At 38.8% G+C, this 6,099-nt stretch overlaps 1 non-coding gene across 1 annotated transcript; it reads left to right on the forward strand.

Annotated features, from left to right (window-relative positions):
- The first annotated feature begins 5,135 nt into the window (after window positions 1-5,135).
- LOC142447698 (U1 spliceosomal RNA) lies at window positions 5,136-5,299 on the forward strand. Its single transcript, XR_012784358.1, has one exon. It is a non-coding gene; the product is annotated as a U1 spliceosomal RNA (small nuclear RNA).
- The last annotated feature ends 800 nt before the right edge of the window (window positions 5,300-6,099 follow it).

Here is a 6,099-nt window from a genome sequence, read left to right on the forward strand (position 1 = left end):
TTTGTGTGCATTCAGACACCGTTATTGAGTGGTCTTGTTTATATGTTGATCCATCATAATCGCAGAGACTACTTGTCTGACAAAAAATGTTCTGTTAAACTGTTTGCTTTCCATGGAAAACACCAAGACCTGACTATAGTGCTCCCACGTTTCCTAGTTTAAGTTTATGTCTCATTCCAAATTGGTCAAATTCTCAAATTTTTCTCTACTCATTTGGAGGGCACCTAGAAACTATTAAAAGGTGTATTTCTCTTAAAAGCTTGAAGATAAACAAGCAACCATCTGGCTGAGAAGCAACAAAGTCCACAATGAAGAAGCACAGCAGCCTGTGTGATTATAAGGTGCTGATGGGATCAGGTATCAGGCATCAGAGACCCAGGACAAAAAATCCTGTCAATGTGAAGGAGGGGAAATTATTACAATGATCTACATTAACCCCTACCCAGGGGGATGGGCAACAGAAAAGTGGGTGAAGGGAAACACCGGTCAGTGCAAGACATGAAAAAGCACATTGATGGGAAACATGCCGGCTTTGAAAGAGCAGCTCCAAAGCAACCCAGGATTTTTCCAAGGTCATCATGGGCGATGAGACACCAAATGATTCTGCTGACCCCGAAAGTAAACATCACTCAAGCCTGTGGAAGACGCATAGTCACCTCAGCCCCCAAAAACGCTCATGAAGTGAAATCAAAGATCAAGGTGATGCTCATCTGATTTTTGATGTGAGAGGCATAGTGCATTTGGAGGTTGTTCCACCAGGTCCAACTGTTCATCAGGCTTTCTATTTAAAGCAGTGATTCTCAACCTGTGGGTTGCAACCCCTTTGGGGTTTGAATAACCCTTTCACAGGGTTTGCCTAAGACCATCGGAAAACATGTATTTCCGATGGTCTTAGGAACTGAGACACCGTTTCTCTATCTGTCTCCAGGTGGGTACATCCACATGCAGATATGCCCACCTATGAGTACCCAATGTGATGACATCATTGTGCCAACCCCATTACATACACCCTGTACAAATACAGGTGTATGTGACAGGGTTGGTGCCATAATGTACTTATGTGGACCAGTCACATGTGTAGAGAGCAGCTACTGTGTGGAACAGCTACTGTGTAGAAGTGGCTGCTGTGTTGAAAGCAGCTACTCTGTTAAAAGCAGCTCCTGTGTTGCAAGCAGCAGAATTGGAGGTAAAATGACACTTCATGAATTATAATTACTAGGTAAATGTAAAATCATATATTGTAAAATCATCAACTACTGTGGGAAAAAATTTATATGTATGTATATACACACACACACACACCATGGGAATTTAATCTGGAAGCATATCTGTCTTTTGATCTTTTTATATTCAGCTGTGGTTGATGTGAATACTGCCCTCTTGTGATAGTAACAGGTATATAAAAAAAAAACAAAGAGCCCTCCAGGCCTTGAGGATGATGTTGCCAATTAGAGCAACCAGAGAGGACCACATGGTCAGCCCCACTAGGAGACATGATGCCCCTCGCTGACCCATAGCCCTACAGGGAAGTACACCGGAGACACAGTGTGGGAATTGCACCCGATCTGATCCTGCCACACCGAGACAAAACACTAAGGGGGTGCAACAGAACAGCAAGGGAATGGAGCGGTGAGGTCCCCAGGGAATGCCGAAGATGGCCTTTGGGGCCAGGGCATGCTGCCCCAACAGACTGGACTGGAAAACACTCCTAAAGGCCAACAAACAATCCTTGAACTAACTACAAGCTTTTCTTTCTTGTTGTGTTTTGTTTTGCTTTTTGTCATTGGTTTGTTGTTGTTTTGTTGTATATTGTTGCTTGGTTTTGCTCTGTCTTGTTTTTGTGCATGTTGTTGTCTCCACATGTCTGTGTAAATAAGATAGGCTGGATGAACAATCTGGAGGAGAAAATAACTGGACCGACGGTTCCAGGAGGGGACATGGGAGGTGGGAGGTGTGTGTGTGGTGGGTGGTGGGAGGGAGGTAGTGGTGTTAAAAAACTCAGGGAAAAGGGAACAACAAGTGATCCAAATTGGTGGTGAGGAGAGTGTGGGAGGCCTGGTAGGGCATGATCAGAGGTAGTGTGAGTAGGAGGAATTGCTGAAACCCTGGTGGGGACTGAGCATGGTGGTGGGACAGGAGGAAAGTCAAGGGAAAAAGAGGAAAGAGCTGGGAGGGAAAGGGCATTTATAGAGGTCTAAAATCTACAGACATTGCAAACTGTTCACATGCACTGGTTTACATGAAGTATATTAATGATGGTGACTTTAAAGATGAGTTTGTTGTTTGCAAACCTCTTGAAACCATAACTACTGAACATGATGTATTTGACACAGTTGGTTCATTTCTGAAAGAGCAATAAGCTCTCTTGGGAAAAGGTTTGTGGTGTTTTCACAGATATGCTCCAGCTAAGATAGGATGGCTGTCTGGATTTCAACATTTGATACTGAATGAGTCACCAAAAGTCATCAGAACTCACTGTATGATTCATTGGCAAATATTAGCAACAAAAACACTGCCACAAGAGTTACAAGAGATAATGAAAAGTGTCATAAATTCTGTCAATTTTGTAAAGGTTAGCACTTTAAACAGTCAACTGTTTTCTCAACTGTGCAACAAGTTGGATGCGCTGAATAATGCTCTGCTATTTCACTCTGAAGTGAGATGGTTGTCTAGAGGAAAAGTTTTAAAACATGTTTTTGAGCTTCATGATGAACTCAAAACGTTTTTTAATCAGAAAGCAAGACAGCAATTTGTAGTACTTTTCAGCGATAAAACTGAACTGCAGAAAATAGCTTACTTGGTTGACATCTTTACCATCTTGAGTGAGTTAAATTTATTATTGCAAGGACCAAATGCAGCATGCCTCGATTTGTCTGAAAAAATCCAAAATATTCCAAATGTAACTTCATCTTTGGCAAAAAATTAGATGAAAATAAAATTTACATGCTGCCTACCCTATCTGCTTTCTTTGAGATACATGCCATTGAACCAAACAAAATGCAGGTGAAATTTCATTGTATTTTCCAAATCTACCTGACACCCCATTTGCACTTGCCAGGGTCCATTCACCGTCAAAGTTGAAGATGTTCATGAGACAGAGCAAGAGGAGTTCATTGAACTTATTAGCAGTGATACAGTGAGAACCTATTTCTCTACAATGCCAGTTACAAAATTCTGCATCAAGTGTTTGCAATCATATCCTGTTCTGCCTGAGACTATATTGCACCTTCTGTTTCCATTTCCAACAACATATCTTTGTGAAACAGGGTTTTCCAGCTTGTTGGTTATCAAGTCTAAATACAGAAGTAGACTTGTTGTGGAAGATGACCTTCTTTGTGCTCTTGCAAAGACTACCCCGAGAATTTCTGATCTGGTGAGAAAGAAGCTATCTCAACCTTCCCACTGACGTTGGCTTTGTATGCATACTGTCACAAAATGTAGCAATTTAGTTTACTGTTGTTATATTAAGACTGTTACAAATTGAACATAATTAAAGCATACATATTAACTACAAATAAACAATATGTAATTATAGATTGTGAAATATGTATTTCTAATTGCAAATAAATGAAATTTTTTTCTTGAAGCAAAAGGAATCCTAGAAGAGAAACCATGAGATGATAGAATTGGGCTACATAGTAAAAGACCTGAGGAACAGAATGGAAGAAATGGAAAATCAAATAAGTGAGCTAGAAGACAATCAGTCTGACTATAACTTACTAGAGAAATAACAACGAAAAAAGCAAAGGAATCCAAAGAAAGCTGAGAATGATGTGGGACACTATTGAGAAACAACCTATGTGTCTTTGTGATCCCCAGAGCAAGAAGAAATTTTAAAAATCTACAGAGTAGATAGTATAAAAATTCATGGTAGAGAATTTCCCCAACATTACAAACGAGTAGAAAATAACATTCAAGAAGCTAAGATAACCCCAATGAGGATACCCTCAGAAGGAAAACAGAGACACATCATAGTCAAACTCTCCAATTTCCAAGAAAAGGAGAAACTTCTGAGGACAGCAAGGTAAAAAACAATAGTCACCTCTAGGGAAACAAACAACAGAAATAAAGGTGAAGGGAGACAGAGGTCGGTGTAAGATATGAAAACAATAATTATTTATAATTTATCAAGGGGAGTAATAAAGACACCGATAAATCCACATAAAAGGAAAATAAACCAAAGACAGCAAAATGACAGCAATAAACTCCCAAATATTTAATGACACTGAATGACAGTGGATTAAATGCACCGATCAAAAGACAAAGATTAGCAGACTGTATTAGAAAACAAGACCCATCTATATGCTGCCCACAAAAGATACATCTAAAACTTAAAGACAAAAATAGACTAAAAAGCACAGGATGGTGAAAATCTACAAAACCAGTGGCAAGCATAAAAAAGTATAGGTATCTGATAAAATAGACTTCAGGATGAATAACATAAGGAGAGACATGAATGAACAGTACATAATGACTAATGGAAAAATAATCCGACACATCACCATAATAAGCATATATGTACCCAATGAAAGACCCTAGAAATACATCTATCAAGTCCTTACAGAGTTGAAGAGAGAAATAAACAGCTCAAGGAAAGACAGATCATCAGGAAAGAAATTCGATAAACAGAAGAGGTAAACAAAACAGTCAACCAGCTCAACCTTCTAGACATATACAGAATACTCCAACTGATGATACATATTCCTGCTAATATGCATGGTACACACTCTATAATAGATTGGATGAGGCCACAACACATTCCTCAACAAATTCAAAACACTGAGATCCTACCATATATTTTCTCAGATCACAATGCTATAAAACTGGAAAGCAACAATATGAAAAACAGGAACATAAAGACAAACACATGGAGATTGAACAATATGCTACTTTAAAACAAATGGGTAATAGATCAAATAAGGAATGAAATTAAGAACATTCTTGAAATAAACAAGAAAAATAATACAATACACCAAATCTTCTGGCCACACAAAAGCAATTCTCAGAGGGCAATTTATAGCTATCAATGCACACATAAAACAGAAGAAATCCAAAATCAACACCTGAACACAAACTCTCAGTAACTGGAATAAGGACAACAATATAAACCCTCCAACAAGATAAAAAAGAATTTAATACTTACCTGGCAGGGTAGATACCATGATCACGAAGGTGGTTTTCCCAGGGTGAGGCTTATCCATTGCACTCGGGATGTGCTGACCTCTGCGATTTCCCCAAATGTGGGAAACTCGACTGTGTAATTTGTGGTAGTTCGGGACTGCATTCATGCTCTCCCCTGATTAAAAAACAAAATGATAAAAAAGAATTCATAAAGCTTAGAGAAATGAACTGTGCAAAAAGAAGATAAAACATGAAGATCTGGAATATTGAGATTATTAAGAATTTTTACCCTAATATTAAAATTCCATTGCAAATATTAAGAAAGCATCCTCTGAATATGTTATGAAGAGTGTGGCTAGACAGTTGTTTGCTAGAAAAATTGGTTGTTGGTCTATCATTCTAATCAACCTCTCAGTAGAGACTGTCATCTTAAAAGGGAAAGGACAGGAATAGGATGAAATGAAGGAAATCTGTCTGCCTTCTGGAATCCTACAGGCAGGAAACCCCCCAGTGGAGTTTCTTTTTGAAAACCCTTGTTCTTCTTCTTCTTCTTCTTCTTCTTCTTCTTCTTCTTCTTCTTCTTCTTCTTCTTCTTCTTCTTCTTCTTCTTCTTCTAAATCTCTTTATTGGGGCTCTTACAATTCATCATAATCCATATGTACATCCATTGTGTCAATTGTATATTTGTTGCCATCATCATTTTCAAAATATTTTCTTTCTATTTGACCCCTTTGTATCAACTCATTTTACAACCCCTCCCACAAGCTCCCTCCCTCATGAACCCTTGATACTTTATAATTTTTTTCACATCTTACACCAACCATTGTCTCCCTTCACCCACTTTTCTGTTGTTCATCCCCCTGTGGGGGAGTTATATGTCAATCATTGTGATCGGTTTCCCCTTTCTCCTGCTACCTTCCCCTTCCCCTTCTAGTATTGCTACTCTCATTATTGGTCCTGAGGGGTTTATCTGTCCTG

Source organism: Tenrec ecaudatus, chromosome 4 (genome assembly GCF_050624435.1).
Source record: "Tenrec ecaudatus isolate mTenEca1 chromosome 4, mTenEca1.hap1, whole genome shotgun sequence".
Classification (NCBI taxonomy): Eukaryota; Metazoa; Chordata; class Mammalia; order Afrosoricida; family Tenrecidae; genus Tenrec; species Tenrec ecaudatus.